The sequence below is a fragment of the Mustela erminea genome, chromosome X (assembly GCF_009829155.1).
Source record: "Mustela erminea isolate mMusErm1 chromosome X, mMusErm1.Pri, whole genome shotgun sequence".
NCBI classification, from domain to species: Eukaryota; Metazoa; Chordata; class Mammalia; order Carnivora; family Mustelidae; genus Mustela; species Mustela erminea.
The window spans coordinates 43,350,480-43,375,014 of record NC_045635.1 but is presented as its reverse complement, the minus strand read 5'-3'; the positions used below and the strand labels follow the sequence as shown (position 1 = coordinate 43,375,014).

At 41.3% G+C, this 24,535-nt stretch overlaps 1 long non-coding RNA gene across 1 annotated transcript; it reads right to left on the bottom strand.

The window, feature by feature from the left end:
* Nucleotides 1-7,100: 7,100 nt before the first annotated feature.
* On the bottom strand, nt 7,101-16,663 carry LOC116582127. The gene is made up of 3 exons (XR_004282390.1): nt 16,654-16,663; nt 9,903-9,909; nt 7,101-7,183 (listed from the first exon to the last, which is right to left on the bottom strand). It is a non-coding gene; the product is annotated as an uncharacterized LOC116582127 (long non-coding RNA).
* Between the last annotated feature and the right edge of the window lie 7,872 nt (nt 16,664-24,535).

Sequence of the window (24,535 nt, the reverse complement as noted above, 5' to 3'; positions counted from 1 at the left end):
ACTGTAGGACTATTAAGATTATCTATTTCACCTTGTATGAGTTTTGACAGTGCATGTTTTTCCAGAAGCTGGCCCAGTCCACATTATCTGATATTAGTATAACCATGATCAGTGTATCTTTTTTTGATCAGTGTATTTTTTTTTGATCAGTGTGTCTTTTTCTATACATTATTTTTTAAGATTTTGTTTATTTGAGAGAGAGAGAAAAAGCTAGCACATGAGTGGGGGATGCAGAGGGAGAGTGAGAAGCAGACTCCCCACTCAGCAGGAAGCCCGATCCGGGGCTCAATCCCAGGACCCTGAGATCATGACCTGAGCTGAAGACAAACATTTAACTGACTGAGCCACCCAGACACCCCTCTTATACATTATTTTTAACCTACTTCTTTTCAATAATGTTTTTTTAATTCCAGTATAGCTAACATACTATAAGTGTTATATTAGTGTTATATAACAAGTGTTAAATATTTTATTATTATATAATAAGTGTTATGTAATAATATAGCTAACATAGAGTAAGTGTTATATTAGTTTCAGGTACATAAAATAATGACTTATCAGTTCCATATATCACCTGGTACTCATCACAACAAGTGCACTCCTGAATCCCCATCACCTATTTAACCCATCCCCCTACTCATCTCCTCTGGTAACATCAGGTTGTTCTCTATAATTAAGAGTCTTGGGACGCCTGGGTGGCTCAGTTGGTTGGACGACTGCCTTCGGCTCAGGTCATGATCCCGGAGTCCCGGGATCGAGTCCCGCATCAGGCTCCCAGCTCCATGGGGAGTCTGCTTTGCTCTCTGACCTTCTCCTTGCTCATGCTCTCTCTCACTGTCTCTCTCTCAAATAAATAAATAAAATCTTTAAAAAAAAAAGAGTCTGTTTCCTGGTTTCTCTTTCTCTCTTTTTCCCCCTCTTTATTCATTTGTTTCTTAAGTCCCACATATTGAGCGAGATCATATGGTATTTGTCTTTCTCTGACTGACTTCTTTCACCTAGCATCATACTCTCTAGTTCCATCCATGTCATTGCAAATGGGAAGATTTCATTCTTTTTATGGCTGGGTAATATTCCACTGTATATACTTACATATATATGTATGTATATATGTGAGATATATATATATATATCTCACACCTTCTTTATGCATTCATCAATCAATGGACACTTGGGTTTTTTCCACAATTTGGTCATTGTAGATAATGCTGCTGTGAATATCAGGGTGCATGTATCCCTTTGAATTAGTGTTTTTGTATTATTTGGGTAAATACCTAGTAATGCCATTGATAGATCTTAGAGAACTTCTATTTTTTTAATTTTTGAGGAACCTCCATACTGTTTTCCAGAGTGGCTGCACCAGTTTGCATTCTCACCAACAGTACAAGAGGGTTCCCCTTTTCTCCACAACCTTGCCAACACCTGTTGTTTCTTGTGTTGTCAGTTTTAGCCATTCTGATAGGTGTGAGATGAAACCTCACTGCAGTTTTTATTTGTATTTCCCCAATGATAAGTGATGATGAGCATGTTTTCTTATGTTTGTTGGCCATCTATATGTCTCCTTTGGAAAAATGTCTGTTCATGTACTCTGTCCATTTTTAAATTGGATTATTTAGTTTTTGGGCATTGAGTTTTATAAGTTCTTCATATATTTTGGATACTAACCCTTTATCAGATATGTCATTTAGAAATGTCTTCTCCCATTCCATATGTTTGCCTTTTACTTTTGTTGACTATTTCTTTCATTGTGTAGAAGCTATTCGGTTTGATATAGTCCCAATGGCTTACTTTTGCTTGTGTCTCCCTTGCCTCAAGAGACATATCTAGAAAAATGTTGCTATGGCCACTGTCAAAGAGGTTACTACATTCCCCTCTAGTATTTTTATGATTTCCAATATCATATTTAAGCCTTTGACCCATTTTGAATTTATTTTTGTGTATAGTCTAAAAAGTGGTCCATTTTCATTCTTTTGCATGTTGCTCTCCAATTTTCCCAACACCATTTGTTGAAGAGACTTTTTCCCATGGAGTATTCTTTCCTGCTTTGTCAAAGATTCACTGACCACATAGTTGTGGGTTCATTTCTGAGTTTTCTATTATGTTCTATTGATCTAGGTGTCTATTTTTGTCCCAGTACCATACTATTTTGATCACTACACATACGCAATATAACGTGAAGTCCAGAATTGTGATGCCTGCAGCTTTGTTTTTCTTTTTTAAGGTTGCTTTGGTTATTCAGGGTCTTTTGTGGTTCCATAAAAATTTTAGGATTGTTCATTCTAGCTCTTTGAAAAATGCTGTTGACATTTTGATAAGGATTGCATTAAATGTGTAGATTGCTTTGGGTAGCATAGCATTTTAACATTTGTTCTTCCAATCCATGAGCATGGAATGTCTTTCTCTTTCTTTGTGTCATCTTCAATTTCTTTCATCAGGGTTTTTTTGTTTTTTTGTTTTTTTGAAGATTTTATTTATTTATTTGACAGACAGAGATCACAAGTAGGCAGAGAGGCAGGCAGAGAGAGAGAGAGGGAAGCAGTCTCCCTGTTGAGCAGAGAGCCCGATGCGGGACTCGATCCCAGGACCCTGAGATCCTGACCTGAGCCAAAGGCTTAACCCACTGAGCCACCCAGGTGCCCCTCTTTCATCAGGGTTTTATATAGTTTTTAGAGTACAAGTCCTTCACCTCTTTGGTTAGGTTTATTCCTAGGATCTTACTGGTTTTGGTGCAATTGTAAATGGGATAGATTCCTTAATTTTCCTTTCTGCTGCTTCATTATTGGTGTATAAAATGCAATAGATGTCTGTACATTGATCTTATATCCTGGGACTTGACTGAATCCATCAATTATACCAGTTTTATGGTGGAGTCTTTTGGGTTTTCTATACAGAGTATGGTGTCTTCTGCAAATAGTGAGTTTGACTTCTTCCTTGCCAATTTGGATATATTTTATTTCTTTTTGTAGTCTGACTGCTGAAGCTAAGTACTATGTACTATGATTAATAACAGTGTTGAAGGAGGACATCCTGTCTTCTTCCTGACGACAGAGGGAAAGCTCTCAAATTTCCCCACTAAGAATGACATTAGCTGTGGGTTTTCATATATGTCTTTATTAAGTTGCAGTACATTCCCTCTAAATCTACTATGTTGAGGGTTTTTATCATGAATGTATGTTTTACTTTGTCAAGTACTTTTTCTGCATCCATTGAAATAATCATATGATTCTTAACTGTCTTTTATTAATGTGGTGCATCATATTGATTTGTGAATATTGAACCACTCTTGCAACCCAGAAATAAATCTCACTTGATCATGGTGAATTAGTTTTGTTTTTTTTTTTAAAGATTTATTTATTTATTTGTCAGAGAGAAAGAGAGATCACAAGTAGGCAGAGAGGCAGGCAGAGGCAGAGAGAGAGAGAAGCAGGCTCCCCACTGAGAAAGGAGCCCGAGGTGGGACTCGATCCAGGACCCCGGGATCATGACCTGAGCCGAAGGCAGCTGCTTAACTGACTGAGCCACCCAGGCGTCCCAGTGAATTACTTTTTAATGTATTGTTGGATTCAGTTTGCTAGTATTTTATTGAGAATTTTTGCATCCATGTTCATTAGGAATATTGGCTTTTAGTTCTCTTTTAGTGGAGTCTTCCTTTGGTTTTGGTATCAGGTTAATGTTGGCCTTATAGAATGAATTTGGAAAATTTCTTTCCTTTTCTATTTTTTGGAGTAGTTTGAGAAAAATAGATATTAACTCTTCCTTAAATGTTTGGTAGAATCCGCCTGTGAAGCCATCTAGTCCTGGACTTTTGTTTGTTAGGAGTTTTTTGATTACTGCTTCAATTTCATTGCTGATCAATGGTCTTCTCAAGTTTTCTATTTCTTCCTTTTTAGTATTGGCAGGTTATATGTTTTCAGGACCTTATTCTTTTCTTCCAAGTTGTCCAGTTTGTTGGCATATAGTTTTTCATAATATTCTCTTATAACCAGGGGTGCCTGGGTGGCTCTGTCAGTTAACTGTCTGCCTTCAGCTTGGGTTATGGTCCTAAGGTCCTGGGATTGAGCCCTGTGTTGGGTTCCCTGCCTAGCAGGGTGTCTGCTTTTCCTTCTCCCTCTGCTCATGCTCTATCAAATAAATAAATAAAAATCTTTTAAAAGTTCTCTTATAATTGTGTATCTGGTGTTGGTTGTTATTTCTCCTCTCTGATTTGTGATTTTATTTATTGGGGTCCTTTCTCTTTTCTTTTTGATAAGTCTGGCTAGAGGTTTATCAACTTTATTAACATTTTCAAGGAACCAGCTCTTGGTTTCATTGATCTGTTCTATTGTGGTTTTCTTAGTTTCAATATCATTTATTTCTTCTCTGATCTTTATTGTTTCCTTCCTTCTGCTGGCTTTAGGCTTCATTTGTTGTTCATTTTCTTCTAGCTCCTTTAGGTGTAAGGTTAGGATGTTTATTTCAGATTTTTCTTGCTTCTTGAGTAGACCTGTATTGCTCTATACTTCCTTTTTAGAACCACTTTTGCTGCATCCCAAAGGTTTTAGATCATTATGTTTTCATTCTCTTTTGTTTCTATATTTTTAAAAATTTCTTCTTTGATTCCCAGTTGACCTATTTATTGTTTAGTAGCATGTTGTTTAACCTCCATGTGTTAGTGGTCTTTCCAAACTTTTTCTTGTGCTTGACTTCTCGTTTCATAGATTGTGGTCAGAAAAGGTGCATGGTATGACTTCTATTTTTTTGGTTTTGTTGAGGCCTGATTTGTGGCTGAATATGTAATCTATTCTGGAGGATGTACCATGTGCACCTGAAAAGAATGTGTATTCTGCTGTTTCATGATGGAATGTTCTGAATGTATATGTTAAGTCCATCTGTTCCAATGTATTATTGAAAGCTATTGTTTCTTTGTTTATTTTCTGTTTAGATGATCTGTCCATTGATGTACGTTGGGTGTTAAAGTCCCCTAGTTTTCTTGTGTTGTTATCAATTAGTTCCTTTGATTAGGTCCCTAGCCTTCGGTACTGCCTCTTGTTCTTTTTTTTTTGTGGTGAAATTTTCCGCCTTGTCATTTTGTCCAGATAAGAGTATATGAAGGAGCAAGTAAAATACTAAAAGGGTGGCAAAGACCCCAGGAAAATATGCTTTAACCAAATCAGAAGAGATCCCAAATCGTGGGGGGGGAGAAAGGGAATAAAAAGAGGTTCAGAAAAAAAAGAGAAACAATTTAAAAAAAGAAAATGAATAAAGAAAAAATATAAAAAAGAAAAAAATATATATATTAGATAAACTAGTTAAAAAAAGTTAAAAAAGAAAAGGGTAAAAGTTAAAAAAATTAGCAGAAGAAGAAAAAAAATTGGAAAAGAAAAAAAAATAAATTAACTACAAGACTAAAGAATCATGGGGAGAAAGCCATGAGTTCCGTGCTTTGCTTTCTCCTCCTCTGGAATTCCTTGATACTGAACCTGCACTCCTTGGTAGGTGAACTTGGTCCTGGCTGGATTTCTTGTTGATCTTCTGGGGGAGGGGCCTGTTGTAGTGATTCTCAAGTGTCTTTGCCCCAGGCGGAATTGCACCGCCCTTACCAGGGGCTGGGCTGAGTAATCCCCTCGGGTTTGCTTTCAGGAGCTTTTGTTCCCTGAGCGCTTTCCGTAGAGTTCCGGAAGACGGGAATGAAAATGGCAGCCTCCCGGTCTCCAGCCCGGAGGAGCCGAGAGCTCAGGACTCCACTCCTCAGTGTGCCCTCAGAGAATAGCGCCCAATTACTCCCATCTCCCTGGCCTCCGGCCACGCTCCAAGCTCACTGAGCCTGCGACCGGTTCAAGGTAACCCCGAGCTGGGAGCTCACTCCTCGGCTCTGTCTCTGTAGCCGGCTTCCCTGTTCTAATACCTGCAAGCTCTGCAACACTCAGACACCCCCGATCCTTCTGTGACCCTGCGGGACCTGAGGCCAAGCTGACCCTGTGTGGGCGCCACCCTGGTTTAGCCTCTGCAGCGATGTCCGTCAGCGGAACAGACTTTAAAAAGTCCCGATTTTGTGCTCCGTTGCTCCGCCGCTTGCCGGGAGCCCCCCGCCCCCACCCGCGGTCTATCTTCCCGTCACTTTGGATTCACTTCTCCACCAGTCCTACCTTTCAGAAAGTGGTTGATTCTCTGTTTCTAGAATTGCTGTTCTTCTACTCTTCGATCTCCCATTGGATTTGTAGGTGTTTGCAATCTTTAGATAAGCTATCTAGCTAATCTCCTGCTACCTGAAGTAGTCTCAGCCTGCTACTTCTCTGCCATCTTGACTCCTCCCCCCAATTAGTTCCTTTATGTTTGTTATTAACTGTTTTATATATTTGGGTGCTCCCATGTCAGGTACATAAATATTTACAGTTGTTACATCTTCTTGTTGGATTGTTCCCTTTATGATTATATAGTGCCTGTCTTTGTCTCTTGTTACAGTCTTTGTTTTAAGGTCTAGTTTGTCTAAGTACTGCTATTACAGCTTTATTTTGACAGACATTTGCATGATAAATGTTCCTCCATCTCCAATCTGCAGGTATCTTTATGTCTAAAATGAGTCTCTTATAGGCTGCATATAGATGGGTCTTATTTTTTATCCATTCTGATATCTTATGTCTTTTGATTGGTGGGTTTAGTCCATTTACATTCAAAGTAATTATTGATAGATATGTATTTATTGTCATTTTAGTCCTTGTTTTTCATTGTTTCTGGAGAGTCTCTCAGATCTTTTCTTGGTTTTGTCACTTTTGGTCTCTCCTTTGCGTTCAAAGAGTTCCCTTAATATTTCTTGTAGGCCGGTTTAGTGGTCATGAACTCCTTTAGTTTTTGTTTTTTTGGGAAACTCTTTATCTGTCCTTCTATTCTGAATGATAGCCTTGCTGTATAGAGTATTCTTGGCTACAGATTTTTTCATTCAGCACTTTGAATATATCATGTCACTCTCTTCTGGCACGCCAAGTTTCTGTTGAGAAATGTCCAGCTGACCTTCTAGGTCTTCCCTTGTAAGTTAAGGACTTCTTTCATCTTGCTGCCTTTAAGTATTTTTCTTTATCATTATATTTTGCAAATTTAATTACAATAGGTACTGATGTTGGCCTGTTTTTGTTGATTTTGATGGGAGTTCTCTGTGCCTCCCGGATCTGGATGCCTGTTTTTGTCCCAAGATTAGGGATGTTTTCAGCTATTATTTATCCAAATATATTTTCTGTCCCCTTTTCTCTCTCTTCTCCTCCTGGGACTCCTATAATACAAATGTTATTATGTCTGATAGAGTCCCTTAGTTCCCTAAGTCTATTCTCGTGTTGCATAATTATGTCTCTCTTTTGTTCAACTTCATTTTTTTCCCATTAATTTGTCCCCAAGGTCTCTAATTCACTCCTCCCTTCTTACAGCCTGCTATTCATCATATCATGCCCATTTCCAGGCTTGTTTATTGTATCCTTCATCCTTCTCTGGTTCTTTTTTAACTCTTTTATCTTAGTGGTAAGGGTCTCACTGACATTTTCTATTCTTTTCTTAAGCCTAGTGAGTATCTTGATGATTGTTGGTTTTAATTTTCCATCAGGCATGTTACTTATATCTGTTTTGCTTAGATCTCTGGCCATGGCTTTATCTTGTTCTTTCTTTGGGGATTAATACCTCTGTCTTTGTATTTGGTCTAAGTCCCTGCCTCCTCCTATGTGTTATAAAAGCCAGTTATGTCTCCTACTCCTGAAAGTAATGACCTGAAGAATAAGAGCCCATGGGGCTCTGGGGTCTGGCATCTGGCACTTCAGGGAATGTCTCTGGTGTGTGCTGCATGAGCTCTGCTGTTGTTTTCTGGCTTCTCTGTCCTTCAGACTAGTCATCTTCAGAGACTCTCCTTTCCTGTTTTGGGCAGTGTTTGGTCCCTGGCCTGAATGTGGTTTGTTTTAACTAGGTGTGCTCTGGTCTGCTTGCAAAATGAGACTGACACCACTTCCACCAAAACTGAGGCCCCGCAGACCACTGCAGAACCACTCTCTGGTCCAGAGATGGAGACATGGTGTGAAAAAGGATTTCTGCTGGTTTCCTGGAGGAGGGGCCCACTATACTGGTTTGAGACAAGCTTGACTGAAAAGGGTGATCCCCACCAGTACAGGGGGGTGGGGCTTGGTGTAAGTAAGTTAGGTAGCCAGTATTATTGCTGTGCTATTTCCTGCAAGTAGCTCTGTATTTATGCTGAGGTGTGGGGGAGGAAAATGGGATCAGCCAGCTTCTTTGTTCCCAGAGGTTTCTCTGTTAACACTGCCTCTCAGAGACTGCACTCTGACAAGAGCAAATAATCTCCCCCACTGTGTGCCTCACTTGTTCCTCAGATCACTGTTTCCAAGCTGTCTGCTCCCAGGATGTTCACCTGCCTTCTCTCCAGGAGCAGTGCAGTGACCTTGGGGCTCTATCCCAGCCAAGCCCTCTGACTTTTAAAACTCCAGACCTTAAGCCCCACTGGTAGCAAGCTCTCAAAATTCAGTCCCTCTTGTTTTCCAAGCCAGTGGCTTTAGAGAAATGTTTTCTGTGCTTTCTTTGTGCTTTCTTCTATGTGCTCCTCTGTTGCCCTTCTCTGTGACCATATCCCCCTCCCCTGCAGCACCCACAATCCACTTCTCCCTTTAACCATGTCTCCACATGTCTTACCTTCTTTGGTGTGGCCTCTTTTCTCCCTTTAGTTGTAGAATTTGTCCTGTCATTCTTCAAGTTGATTTCTGGGGTATTGATGATGATCTAGTTGTGTTTGTGGGACGAGATGCGCCTAGGGTCCTCGTACTCCATCATCATCTTCCTCTTTCTCTTTCTCTGATTACTGTTCTTTATATTAATAGATGAACCACAGTCTATATAACCAATCGTTAATGATGTACATTTAGTTTTTACCATTATGAACAAACTCTGAAGTAAACATCCTTGAATACTTACATCATGACATGCTTTTGAGTATATGTGCATATGGTAAATTCCTAGCAGTAGTATTGTTGGGTCAAAGATTCATGTATGTAAATGCTGATGCACACTGCAAAATTTCTTCCAAAGACCCTGTGCAGTTTCCCACATCAGAGGACATCAGGCACTCATTCTCCCACCAACAGTAGAGTATAGCATCTATTTCTCTTTATGCTTGCTATCCATGAGCATTATCAAACTTTAAATTGTTTTTGCCATTCTGATAGGTAACAAATCACATCACCTGATTATTGCCAGAGATAACTAGCTTTGGATCATTATGATTCTTCTGAAGTCTCTCTCTAAACTTACTCCTTGTCTATTATCATTCATTTTTTAAAGATTTTATTTATTTATTTGACAGACAGAGATCACACGTAGGCAGAGAGGCAGGCAGAGAGGGAGAGGGAAGCAGGACCCTGCTGAGCAGAGAGCCCGACGTGGGGCTTGATCCCAGGACCCTGAGACCATGACCTGAGCCAAAGGCAGAGGCTTGACCCACTGAGCCTCCAGGAGCCCCTATTGTCATGTATTTTTAAAAGCATTCATTGTAAAAAGAAGAACCAAACAATATAGAAATATAGAGAGTAAAAAAGGAAACCCAATCAGTCCCAGTTGGTCATTCCCCAACCTCAATCCCATTAGTCCCACATTCTTCCCCAGAGCTGCAGAGACACTGCTGTGTGCCCAAGAGTTTCACTCTGCTAATTGCAAAGACATCAGGCCCTCATTCTGATGTCTCTTCTTTGGGATTGAAATATTTGTCATAGGGGCATAGCTGAGGTTCAGTTTTACCATATCCAGAAAGAAGCTCCTCAATAGTAAAAAAGACTGAGCACCGCAACAATAATAAAGACAGCAGAGAAAATGTCCAAACAATCTATGAACAAAATGGCTTAAAAGTCTTTCAAAAGCTTTAAAGACATCATTTCCCTACAACAAACATGCAAGCTATAAATAATGAGTTTATTAAATTAAAATGCAGTAAGATTCTAACTAAATAATATAGTTATTATATTTTATATATTTATATATTTACATTTTATATTATTAAATATATATTTTATATATACATTTATACATTTTTTAAAGATTTTATTTATTTATTTGACAGAGATCACAAGTAAGCAGAGAGGCAGGCAGAGAGAGAAGAAGGGAAGCAGGCTCCCTGCTGAGCAGAGAGCCTGATATGGGACTCAATCCCAGAACCCTGGGATCATGACCTGAGCTGAAGGCAGAGGCTTTAACTCAGTGGGCCACCCAGGCACCCTGGGCAGAGAGCCCGACATGGGGCTTGATCCCAGGACCCTGAGACCATGTATGTAAATGCACATTATTCTTAACTAAATAAATAGTTAATTTACTTCCTATATCTTTGAAAGTAGTGGGATGGTATTTAAATAGAAATGGCAGGGGGAGTCCATAAGAAAAGACAGAGGTAGAGTCTACATGTCTAGAAACAGACACACTGGGATAAATTAGTTTCCTCACATCAAATAGGAATAATTGTAAAATATGTAGCTTATAGAGATACCGTAATGAATAATAATCTACATAAACTGCTTAGCACAGATTTGGGCATCAAGTAAGTCGTCAATAAATGGTAGTTATTCTTAGCTATTCCTGAAATCTTTCCTGGAAGAGGGAGGGTACTGTGAGTGGGAAGTACAGAATGAATCAAAGCTTGGGTTCTGGAATGGGGATGATGTGTCCAGAAGCACAATGATGAGCGCTGAGTAAAAGTGGATGATCTGTGCAGTAGATGGGGAAGGAATGACTGAGGAAATATATTGCAATGGTGAGTAAAATGGAAATATTTTAGGCAAAAATCATGTAAAGAGTGAGTAGAACAGTTTGGGATGGGGAAACCAGGGAGTTGGTGGGAGCAGTAGGAAGCCGTGGCAGCCCAGGAGAGAGGTAATGGATATACTAACACTGGAGAAACCACATGGCAGAAATGTTGTGAATTGATATGGATGGACAAAGAAAATGCAGTATATGCATACAATAGAATACTATTCAGTCTTAAAAAGAGAAGAAAACTCTAAAATATGCAACTACGTGGATGAACCTTGAGGACATTATGCTAAGAAACCGGTCACAGAAAGGCAAATACATCATTCAACTTAAAGAAGGTATTTAAATTGTCAAATTCATAGAATCAAAGAGGTAAATGGTGGTTTGCAGGGGCTGGGGGATGGAGGAAGTGAAGAGTTACTAATCAATGGGCATAGATCTTCAGTTAAGTAAGATGAATAAGCTCTAGAGATCTGCTACACAACATTTTACTTACAGTCAACAACGCTTAAAAATTTCTTAAGAGGGTAGGTACATTAAGTGATCTTAATAAATTAAAAGAACTAAAAAAAAATTTAAGACTATCCAGGTCATGATGCCTGACTATTTAAGGTATGGGAAAAGGGAGAAGGGAAAACTACTTTGTTAAATCGATAGTGTTAGTTGGAGGGGCTGGTTTTACTCTAGGTGGAGACCTGAGACTGAGAGCATACTGCGTATGTGTGAGGTGACTGCTGAAGACTCCAGTTAGTAAGCTTTCACTGGAGGGAAAACCAACAAGGCCAAGGTTTTGGGGTCTCTCCTCCAGAATTTCTGACATCAAAATAGTTTGGATTCAGAATGGCCAGCGCAACAATTACATGTTACCAAAGATGCTAATTTAGGAACACTCACTATTCTCCTCAGATTTTATTTTTCACCTACAGATTTCAGGACTGTTCCAAAACCTCAGTCCCATGCCTGTGGGACCAGAAGTTTGCTACTTCAAGAAGGCTGCTTCGTACGTCTGATTCCAATATGGCTCCCATTCCAACCTGCAGCATCTCTGGGCTCTGATGGGTTATAATTCGAGATGTAGACCCTTGCTATTTAGAGTGTGGTCTAAGGACCAGCAGCACTGGCATTACCTAGAGCCCATTAGAACTGCAGAATCTCAGGCTCTACCCCACACCAGCTGAGGCAGAATCTGCATTTTAACAAGGTCCCTATATTAAAGTCTGAGAAGCACTGAACTACAGCATCGTTTGGGGAGTCAGATACTCTTTGAAATATTCCCAAGAGGGGAGAAAAATGAACTTAAGTGTAAATCTAAAATAATGATATGATGAGTCTCAATTTCAGAAATTTGAAAGAATAACAAATAATTCGAATTGAGGAAACATGGTAGTTATATATTCAGTAAATACATCTATTACTTTTGTAATCCAAGTAGATGGTGATGACAATAGTTAACATAAACTTTCATGGAGCACTTACTTTGTTTCAGGACTGAAGCAAAGTGCTTTCCAGATAGGATCTCATTAAACCTTCAAAATAATGTATAGTCTTGCAACAAACCTATGAGACAGGTACTGTCATCATCCCATTTAACAGATAAGGAAGCTGAGCCACAGAATGTTTAACTGACTTGCCCAGGTACACATAGTAAGTATTGGAGTGACTTTTTTTAACCCAGTGTCTGACTCCAGAAACCACAGGCTTAAATTCCATATGTCAGTTGACAAATTTCCCCCATCCCACAGCTGGGAAGTTCAATGTTCTCTCCGAGGTGTCCATATTCTCAATGTCACTTGCTCACTTTTGCTTGAAGAATCTGCTATTGCTGAGTTATTCTGTATCCCTCTTATATTTTACCTCTTTTGGCTGAACTTTTCTACTTTCTCTGAAGGAACCACTATGTGGGATCAGTCTCTTAATTTCCACCAAAACTATTCACAAAAGACATTTGTGTGTGTAGCAGACTTTACTGAAAAGCTTGAAGCAATGGACAGAATTGATACTACAGCAATACAAAAACAAAAACAAAACTTGACTGAATATCTGATGCCCTTGTCCTTAAAATCCTTTGTCCATCTTCCTAGTAGAAAATTTCCACTGTCTTCTTATGATCTTGCCCAATGCCCCAGGATCTCAATTTCCACATTGCAGGAGGCTTACCAAGTTATTTTCCTTAAAAATTGCATTCTTTCCCCTCCCTAAGAGAATTCTAGTGCCAGCTATTAAAATACCAGATACTCACATCACTATATACGAATCTAGGTTTTTGTTTGTTGGTTTTGTTTTCCATGAAGTGGGATTATATTGTACTTAATCTTCTGCAACTTGCTTTTTTTGTTTAGTTACATGCAACAACTATTCTTCCATACCAGCCCATACCAATCTACCTTGTTCTTTTCAGTATATGGCTGTACCATAATTCATTAATCATTTCTATATTGGTAGATAGTTAGACTCTATTTCTCCATGATAGAGACAATGCTGAGATAAATACACCTTTACATAAAGTTTTGCACAATTGTATTTCTGTAGCAGTGTTTCCCAGAAGAGGAATACGAAGGACAATGGGTAAATGCACTTCCCACTTGGCAAGATTGTGCCCAGTGGGCCTCTATAAATGTTGCATCAACCTAGAGTGTCTGGGGGTGTCCCTTTCCTTGTACTCTTTCCAACCTAAAACCTCAATCTTTGATATAAATCTTAATTTACATTTCTTTCACTGTGAGCAAGATCGAGTGGCTTTTTCCAGTATTTATTGGCCATTTGTGCTGTTTCTATGACTTGCTAATTTCTACTTTTTGCCCATGCATCACTCCCCTACCAGTCATGTTTTGAACTACTCCCATTCTCAATTCCTTCCAGGGTATCTCAGGCTCAAAAAGCAGGCTCAAAATGTATCTCCACCAGTTGAGGCTTTAATCTCATCATTTGCTTTAAATGTCCTATTTTGTAATCATACTTGCTATCATTCTTAATATGAAAAGCAAGCTATATTTAAAAGCAGTTCCTTTTCAAAAGTCATTCTTTCAAAGAATGAATGAAACAGAAAACACAATGGAATGCTAACGAAACCAGCTTCAAGGTGGAGAACTACAGTCCCACCTTTGTGTAACTCATGCATGTTTGGCCAAAGTTGTAATCACAGCTGGGGTATAATTTGGTGCCTCACTTTTGGCATTTATCACTGGATCATTATTAACCTTGGATTGTTCTCTGTCAACCCAGTGCCCATTTGCATTCCCTTACTCCTTTGGCCATAATCTTAGCCTGTTGCTTTGGCTCTAATTGCTGTGCTTTAGTAAAGCAAGCCTGGAATATGTGACTTAAGGGAGTCCCAGATTCTGGTTTGCTCCTTTTACCTGTTCCCCAGAGCCGCCATTTCCTGTCATCTTTCCCCAGCTAGGTTGCAGGTGAAAACAGAGTTACTGAGCAGTCACATGGCCCGAGGCAAGTCCACAGGGGCAAAGCTCCTTTAGGCTTGGAGCCAGGGCCTGAAACAGGCCAAATCTGGGTTGGAATAGACTGGAGAACAGGAAGTCAAAAGCCCAGGAGAGAAATCATTCTGGAGGAAAAGACATCTGTGGAAAGCCATCTGCTCCAATAAATATTAAACGGGAGGGGGGGGAAAGAAGAATATAAGGCACTATGGATTAGCATCACTCTAATTCTATGCATATGTGTGTGTGTATGTACAAACTGTCATATATAGAAAAATAACAAAAATATGTTCACCAAAACCTGAACAGTGGTATCTGTGAGTGAAGGAATTGTAGAGAGTTTTACTTTCTCCACTGTGATTTTCTGCATTTTCTTATTTTTTTAGAGTGATCCTATATTTTATAATCAGAAAAAATAAAACAATAGAATTTAAAAAGCAGATTGTTGCTTTTCACATGTCCCAATGTCATCCTTTGAATAGTTAGGGAACTGAGGGAAGTGCATTCTGATCTCTGAATTCTAATGGCTTCACCCAAGGAAGGGGTATCAGTCGGCTTGGTCCACCATACTAAAATACCACAGAGGGGTGGCTTAAATGCCAGAAATTCATTTTCTCACAGTTCTGGAAGCTGTAAATATGGGATCAGGGTGCCAATGTGCTCAAATTTTTATGAGAGCTCCCTTCCTGGCTTGTAGACTGTTGCCTTCTCATTATGTCCTCACATGGATAGCCTTTCCTCAGTGAATGCACACAATAAAGAAGAGAGAGTGAGCTCTCTGGTGTCTCTTCTTCCTCTTCTTCTCTCCCTCCTCCCCTTCCTCCTCCTCCTGCTCTTCTTTCCTCTTCTTCTTAGCTTAAAACAACAGAAATTTATTTTTTTCACAATTCTGGAGGCTAGAAGTCCACCAAGAAAGCTCCCTCCACAACCTCTAGAGGATAATCTTTTCTTGCCTCTTTTAGCTTCTGGGGGCCTCAGCATTCCTTGGCTTGTGACAGTATGACTCCCTTACCTGCTTCTGTCTTCCCATGGCAATCTTCTTTCTGCCTTTTTTTTTTAGGATTTTATTTATTTATTTGTCAGAGAGAGAGAGAGAGCGAGCACACAAGCAGAGGGAGCAGCAGGCAGAGGGAGAAGCAGGTTCCCTGCTGGGTGAGGAGGAGCCTGATGTGGGACTCCATCCCAGGACCCTGGGATCCTGACCGAAGCTGAAGGCAGGTACTTCATCAACTGAGCCACCCAGGCATCCCAACCAGCATCTTTTTAAAGGGACACTATTGGTTCAGAACCCCACCTTTACAACATTATTGAACCTTAGTTACCTCCTTACTCCAATTACAGCTGCACTAAAGGTTAAAGCTTCAACATATGAATTTTAGGAGGACACAAATGTTTATTCTATAACAGAAGTAAAGGGAAGGGATCTACGCACCTACTCTATGCCAAACAGTTTCACACATACTCTCATGAAATCTCAGAACAACTTTGGAAGTTAGGTGTTATTTTTCCTCGCGTGTAAGTAGTAATAGCAATAGTCAAATTTATCAAGCACTTACTATGCGGCAGGCACGGGGCTGTGGGGGAATCTCTTTAAAGTAGCAGAAAACAAGGAAAAGAATAAATGAAACAAGATGGGATTGGAAGGGAGACAAACCATAAGAGACTCTTAATCTCACAAAACAAACTGAGGGTTGGGAGGGGTGGGGGGTAGGTAGGGAGAGGGGGGTGGGGTTATGGACATTGGGGAGGGTGTGTGCTATGGTGAGTGCTGTGAAGTGTGTAAACCTGGCGATTCACAGACCTGTACCCCTGGGGCTAATAATATATTATGTTTATAAAAAATAAAATTATTTTAAAAATAAATAAATAAAGTAGCAGAAAACAAATGTATTGAAATTGTTGCCTGAAGTCATGTGGAAAATAGAACACATAGGTGATGAACTTGCTTATTTACTCAACAAGACTTCTAAGCAAAATGGTGCGGGCATGGCCTGGTTTCTTTTTGTTCTTTAGAATAGAATGTGAAAGGAGGAAGATAAATTGAGGGAAGAACTGTCAAATCAAAAAGGACCCGTGGCTTGATGACTCTCAGCCTCTCCAGATGGTGGAAGATGCTAAAATAAAGAAATGGTTTCCAAACACTGTTAGGAAAGGATGACATGGAAAAAAGCTGAGGGAGTGACTATACAACCTTTTGTTACATCCTCAGAAAGATCGAAGCATCAGAGTGTATTTGGTCACACAAAAGGCCCTTTTAAGAGATTTAAGGGTGTGCCTCATGGAACCTCTCAAACAACAGGGCCTTTACAAGCTTAAGGCTGTGTATCTAACCAGTCAGAGATAGAGAAGGGCTTATCTCCAACAGATCTGTGGGTGTGTCTTTTTTCTGCTGGGCTGAGTCCCAGTCAAATCCACTGAAGATTCATCTAATCAGTTGAAGGCCTGACTAAAACCAAAGACTGACTTCCTCCAAGCAAGAGGGAATTCTGCCCACAGACAGCCGTCAGACTCAAACTACAACATTGGCTCTTCCTTGGGTCTGCAGGCAGTCCACCATGCAAATTTTGGACCTGTCACCTCCATAAGTTCATGAGCCTATTCCTTAAAACATCTCACTCCTACCACCCATGCACATGCGCATGTGTGTACACGTGCATACACACACACACACACACACTCTATTGCTTCTGTTTCTCTGGAGAACCCTAACACAGCAAGGAAACAAGAGGGCCTTCTTGTTGTCAGCAAGCTAGGAACCAAGGGCTTCGGTCTGGCAGTGCACAAGGAATTGAATGCTACCAACAACCATGTGAGCTTGATCCTTCCCAGTTGAGTCTCAGATGAGATCCAAGCCTGATCCACATCTTGACGGCAGGCTTTACAGAGAACCCAGATGAATTGTGTCAAGACCCCTGAGCCACAGAAACTGTGATATAATAAGTATGTGTTTGTCTTAAGCTGCTAAGTTTGTGGTAATGGTGTTATGCAGGAATAGATAACAAATAGAAGAAGATATGGAAACTTGGGGACTTTTGTCTATGGAGTTGACTCTTACTATTTCTTTCAAGGGATCTCCTAGCTTCCAGAAGTCAGCCTTATGCAGTGTTTTCTTAGCCAAAATATCCTTTGGAAAAATTGAAGGATTGTGGTATCGTAGAAAGAGGCTCAGAAGTCATAATAGACCTGGACTTGGATGCCACCTCTACCACTTCCCCTCCATGTAACCTATGGCAAGTCACTTCCCCTTCTCAGCAGCATGAGCTTCCCTTTCCTCATCTGACATAAAAGATTTTAGGGGCACCTGGGGGGCTCAGTCCATTAAGCATTTGCCTTTGGTTCAGGTCTTGATGGTGGGGTGGTCCCTGCTCAGCAGAAAGTCTGCTTCTCCTTCTCCCACTGCCCCTCCCTGCCCAGCTCATGCACACTCTCTCTCTGTCAAATAAATAAAATCTTTAAAACAGATGTTAATAACAGTGTTTCTCACGGTTGTCATGGGGATTAAATGAAATAATAGATGGGACACAAGGAGTCTAGTGCATGAAACAGAGCGAGCACTCTCAATATGTGGAGCTTTATCTAAAGATAATTTTCAGAGGGTTTCCAAGGACAAGAACCATTGCCTGCCCCTGCCCCAGATCCATTACCACTCATTCATCTGGGGGAACAGCTGGTAGTGGTCCAGCAAATAGTGACCATGGCCACCATTCCCCGCTAGATAGAGAAAAACTGCCAGGCCCCATAAATATTTGATGAAAGAGTACCTAGAAAACAAAACAGAAACACCTCTACCAGACTCTAAGCCCTGTAAAGACAAAAACCATATCTATGTTGTTTGTACTCTATCTATAGCACCCAGCACAGTGCCTGAAACAGAATCGATGTTCAATAAGTAGTTGCTAAATAAATGAATGAATGAACAAATGAATGAATGAATGACCTCACCTCACGTATGAGACACAAAGAGAAATAGTTGGGTGTTTACTTCCAATGTGTGGTTCCTCCACCTGAATGTCTCCTCAGAGATCCCTGAGAGAAGCACTGAGGCTGCCCAGGGGCTCCCTTTATGCTGGAGTATTTCTACTACTGTCCTGGGGAACTGCTAATTTCCCCAAGAGGGAGGGAAATAGCTGGAAGCGGGCCAACCTCGGTTTTCTAATTAGAGGTAGAATGCCATCTTTAAAGTAGCTACTGAGCATCAGACCTTGCTTAGCTTTTTACACACATTATTTATCTCATTTAATTCATTACCACAACTTTCTGGGTCAGGTATTCATATTATCTGCATTTGGCTGGAGAGATTACTGAGGTACAGAGATCTGTACCAGGATCTTGATCAGGATCACACAGCTGGTAAGCGACAGAGCAAGGACATGAACTTAGACTTGTCAGACTCCAAATGCACAGACTTTCAGAAAGTCTAAGAGCAGGGACCGTATCTTACTTGACTTTGTGCCTTGAGTTCTATCACAGTGGCTGCCGAGTAGCAGAGCTTCAACAGATGTTTAATGAATGAATCTATCAGTAAAGAACTCTTCCCACTCGTTCATTCTTTCATTCATTGAACAAATACTTGAGTGCCTATGTGTGCCAGGTATGTCTAGGTAGAAGCCAGGGATACAATGGTGAACAAACTCCCTATGGCACTTACATTCTAATTGGGGGAATATACTACAAACAAAGAAACAAGAAAACATCATATTATGATGAGTCCAGAGGAGAAAAAAGAACACGAAGCAACTGAGAATGACTGGGAAGTCAGGGAAGGCCTCTGTAACAGAGGATATTTAAACTGAATAATGAGGAGCTAGTTATATGAAAGTCTGAGGGACATACATTTGAGAGAAATTAAACAGCCCATGCAAAGATCCTGAGGCAGGAATAAACTGGGTGTGTAACAAGTTGGAAAAAGAAAAAAAGTAGAAGAAGACAGTGTGCTAGGAGCAAGTGAGAATAGGGGATACATGCTAAGAGATGGGGTGGATTAATTTGCTAGGACTGCCATAATGAAGTAGTACCACAAACCAGGGGGCATAGCAGAAATGCACTGTCTCAGTTCTGCAGGCCAGAAGTCTGAGGTCAAGGTGTTGGCAGGAGAGGCTCCTTCCGAGGCTGTGAGAAAGAATCTGTTCATTCCTCTCTCCTAGCTTCTGGTGATCTTCTGGAGATCTTTGAGGTGCCTTCTAGAAGTATCACCCTGATCTCTGCCTTCATCTTCCCATGGTACTCTCCCCATATGTGTGCTTGTCTCTAAAGTTTTCCTTCTTTCCTTCTTTCCTTCTGGGCATGTGTCATATGGGATGAGACCCCACCCTACTCCAGTTACCCCCTCATACTAATTCAGCTAATTACATCTGCAACAACCCCATTTCCAAATAAGGCCACATTCTGAGGTTCTGGGGTTTAGGACTTTAACATATCAATTTTAGGTACAAACAACTCAACGAATAACATGAGGTTAGCAAGCTAGGCAAGGTGAAGGGTATGGAAGGCCTCAGAGGCCAGGGTAAGGGGCTTGGATTTGCTCTGGTTGTAATGGGAAGTCACCGAAGGGTTTCATTTATATCAGGCAAGCAGCATGATCTGATTTATGGTTTAAAAGGCTCATTCTGGCTGCTATGTTAGACTATAAGAGAAAATAGCCTCCTGTGCCTGCATGAGTCATATGGCCCCCCTGCTAGGAATGGGAATTCTCATAACAACCACTTACTGGACCCGAGTCTTTAGTTTTCATTATCTACCATTTGTTCACAGGAAAAACAAATTTAGCTTCCAGTTGATGAGATAACACATCCTTATAACTACATATACAAATACTGTTTTCTTTCCTGGATGTTTACATTTTAAAAAAATCATAGAAGTGATACAAGATCTTGGTAAAAGTTTTAAATAGTACTGACAGAGGAAAATTAGTAAACACACGATCCCACTGTTCCCCCCACCCCTATCCATCCCCACCTCTCACTCTTTACACATCCACATTTTTAAAGAAACTTTGGAGATTCCCTTCCTAGAATTGTTTCTGATAATCTCTACACATCTCTATACAGATTCTTACCCATGGTAAATTTTTAACACTAGGCCAACTGCCCAACCAGACAGGCTCCTGTTGTTACCTCCTTCCCATAAGCTGGCCTGGAAATGGTCAAGGGTGAACAGCACTTAGCCACAAGATTAGTAGTAGAAATGTCATTGGACTTGAGCTCCAGTTTCTGTTCCAACCCTTCCTGCCTCTGAGATAGTAAACAAATCCCAACAGAGTCTTCATCTTTGTTTCCTCATATTTTGCCTGTGTCGGGGGGGGGGGGTTGTTGTGTAGTTCAAGGGTATTTGTGTAATAAAGCAGCTCCAGTATATTGTTGCTAGTGTAGACAATCCTCCACTTTCCACATACACACAGCCATATCTGTTGGTATTCATCCATATACAATGGAGTTTTTGTTTCATAATTGGAACTATAAAGAGGAGGACAGGCAAGGAGGAAAGAGGTACAGTTGGCTTTATCAGGCTGAGTGGTATCTGGGAGGAGGAACAGTTCTCCCAGGTGGCTTTGCCAGCTTCAGATGTGGCTAAGTGGTAGTTGGAGCCAGAAGGAATGAAGTGGGTGTATCCTCCTTGAGAACCAGAGCTGACAGATTGGTTTGAGTGTACCTGGGATATCCTGATTTAATGTGATATTCCAGAGTTTCAGAAGCAAAACTAATCAAGAAATATTTTGGTGGGCAAGGAGGTGCCAAGATTCTGCTAATATGCTGACAATCCCATAGATAACAGGGCTTGGAAAAAAGTATTTCATCACTGAATAGCCTTCTGGTTTATGGCATTCTAAATGGACTGTGATTTGGATTGCCATCTAGGGAATGGGCCTGTCTTTTCTTTCATTGAATCCTTAGTGCCTAGTGGTGCCCAATAAACACTGACCGTTCTCATGTGTTTTTTAGCCGTCATGACAATTGAACAACAAACAGTGTTTGTATAGCCAACTTGTAAAGCCCAGTTTTTATACCCAGTTTCAATTCATCTCAACTATCCAACGAGGCAGTTTTGCTCATCATTCCTACTTTACAGATGAGGTTCCTGAGGTTAAGAGAAGTTATATCATGAGCCAAATGAGTAGCAGAGCCTGAAATAAACGTGCCCTCCATCACTTCCCAAGGGTTGTATGAGTTGGTGATTATTAGGTCGTGATTTATAAACTCAGCTAGAAGAATTGCTTGTGGGTGGGTAAGTGCTGTGTCCCTGGAATGTGGTGTACGTCTGGAGAAGAGACATGTCTTCAGGCAGGAAACAGGAGCTAAAAAAGGCAAGCTTTACACAAACAGCTGTCCCACCAGTACTGTATTGTCAGAGGGCCCACACTGTGCCGGGCCCTATACCTGCTACTTGGGACACAGGAGGGAAGGACCAGGACAGTGAGTTCTCCCAGGTGGTGCTAAGTCGGGGCTGACCATGTAGGAGGTCGATAAGGCTTCAGGGTGTGGGGACAGGGGGTGAGTGAACCCTGTAACACTCCTGTATGGTTTTCCAAATACCGGTCCAAAATTTAGCACCAAACCTCCAGGAATCTGTATTTTAAGACCTCTTTCAGATGATTCTGTTGCATGCCACATGGGCTCCCTTTTATTTTCCCCAGGATTTTAGATGAAAAATTCTACCTCCCTCTCAGCTGTGCTATAGAGGCACACTCCAGGCCGGAGTCTTTAGAGAGTAGTGGTCTCCCAAGCTCCCCCTGCCACCCCCAGGCCAGTGAGATGACTGGAAAAATGGGCTCAATGATAAGGAGAATCCTGTGGAACTCGAAACCATGCTGTGAGATCCAGAAGCCCATTCTCAAGAGGAGACCCTTCCTTCAGGGCCCATTGTGGAGATCCCAAGTTTTGTTTGAATGAGAAACACAGCAATTCCCCCTGCAAAAAGCCTTGAGTCTAGGTCCTCTGGCTCCAAACCCTATGCTTCTTCCCTTCTGTCTTCTCACCTATCTGCAGCCTCCTGACTCAAGATCCTAAAATGTCTACTGAGAGACACCAGCAGTGGGTAAAGCATAGAGAGTGAACTCTTCAACTCCACAGTTTAAGGAGGCCTAAGGGGAGTCAGAGGCCAAAAATGTCTTTTTTCTCCCCTGAATGTTGCTCTCTGCCCAGAGTCCTACTATTATTTTTGAGAGCAAGACTTTTCTTTACCTGTGGTTGTTCAAATACCTCTCTTACCTCACTTCCCATAGCAATTAAGATGAGATTGCTTATCACGAAGGAGGGAAGAGAGGCCCGGAGAGGGGCCTTGGAAGTTCAAGGGAAAGGCAGAGTCTGAGCTCCTAGGGAAGGAGCCTTGGAGACCTGGAGCTAGATGGAGTCCAAAGGCCAAGAGCTGGAGATCCCTGAGGAAGAGAGAAACTACACTTCTTGCTTTGCCTGGTGTTGGGAACAGAATGTTTGCATGCCTCCCCAAAACATCTGTTGAAATCCTAATTCCCACTGTGATGGTCTTTGAGGTTGGGGTCTTTAGGAGGTGATGAGGTCAGAAGAATGAGGCCCTCATGGCCAGGATGAGTGCCCTTATGAAAGGGACCTCAGAGAACTCTCTAGCTCTCTTTCCACCATGGGAGGATACAGTGAGAAGTGGCTAGCCTGTGACCTGGGGCAGGGCTCTCAGCAGGACCAACCATGCCAGCTTGGACTTCCAGCCTCCAGAACTGTGGGAAATAACTTTCTGTTGTTTCTAAGCACCTGGTCTAGGATAATTTGTTATAGTGCAGCCCAACTAGGACACATGCAGTAATTCCAGTCTACACCTGTTGTCTCTGGGTAATTATGAACACCACCACCCCATCATCAGATGTGTCCTAATCATCCAGTATCAGGTCATCCTAGTGAGGGAGGAACTGGGGTCCTTCTTCCCTCCCTTTCACCCAGGACACTGCTTTGAAAAAGCAGCTACAACTTTGCAGTGAAAGGACAAGGAACTCCTTAAAGGTAAAGGCTGCCACGTGATCAATTGGATAATAACAAAAGCATAAAGTTTCTTAGACACATTAAAAAGAGAACGTCTGCTAGACACCTTGTTACTGAATTTTGTACTCCCACCATCTAGCTGTGTATGATGACGTCACCCTTCTTGCCTCACCTGCCCTCTGACACGAGGTTCTCTTTTGACCAAAGTGTAGTTACGTCAATATTTTAATGATTGCACTGACATCTGGTGGTCATTTCCAGGTGTTTCTCTGGGCCTCTTTGGCACTAGGTGATGGATTCATCTGTATGTCATACTCCATCAAAGCCACTTTTATCTGAGCCCCACAGCAATCAGACATGACACTCTAATTCCCAGTAAGTTGTTGATTGGCAGGAACGCCTAGATGTATTGCTTTTTTTCTCAAGAGGTATTTAGATTAGAGGCAGGGATGGTAATAGTGTGGAAGGGATCCTGTAAAATGAGAAATAACATCAGAAACTCAAATTTCTTTGTGGAATTTCAGGCTTATGAGGGAGTTATCTTTATATAGAGGTGTCCTTCCTAAGATGATACCAAGTAGGCCAACGGCCTTCAAGTTCTTGGTAGCAGCAAGGCAATGCCATTGTAAATGCGAAAGGATACCCACTGGAGAAACTCTGCAACAAAAAGTTGGAAACACGGTAAACTGCCTTCTTCGGAGTCTGGCTAACAGAAAGGGGAGGGACGAGTCACATGCAGGAAAAGGTATTACTGAATTCGAAGTCTGGCTTTCCTTTGTTTACCATGTTCCATGGAAGTGTGAAAAGGAAATGTCTGCATATTCGACCACCTCCCCAAAGAGTCCCCCTCCTTGGTCACTTCAGAGGGTTTTTCACAGGAGATATTTTAATCTCAAGACACCATGAAGAGGGTGCTTGCTACTAACCTTCCTTTCCAACAGAGGCCCATTTCAATCACCCACCCCGCTCCTAGTAAGGAGTGACTGTAGGCAAGAGGCCCGTCAAAGCCCATCATCTGACACCATCAAGAGCTCAAAAAGAGAGAGAAAAATAAAATCCAGCTCCCAGTTAATCGTCATGTCATCAAGAAAGTATCACCAACCTGAGATGGGAATGTTTAAGGAGGCAGAAGGAACGAGGTATCTGGAGTCTTGGAAGAGCAAGCTGCCCCTCGTTTGTCTCCTTATGATAAAAAGGTATTACTTAACCCATACTTGTAAAAATAATTAAGCACCTAATAAATCATTTTTAAGAAGCGAGCCTCCCAGTAGGTGTTGGCAGGTCCCTTTTATACCATCCTCCCTCAATCCTCCCCTCCCCCCGACCCTGCCGCCTCCCTGCTATGCTCAGGGATCAGTAGTTAGAAACCTTGGGGGTTTCAAGCACACACCAGACACCAGG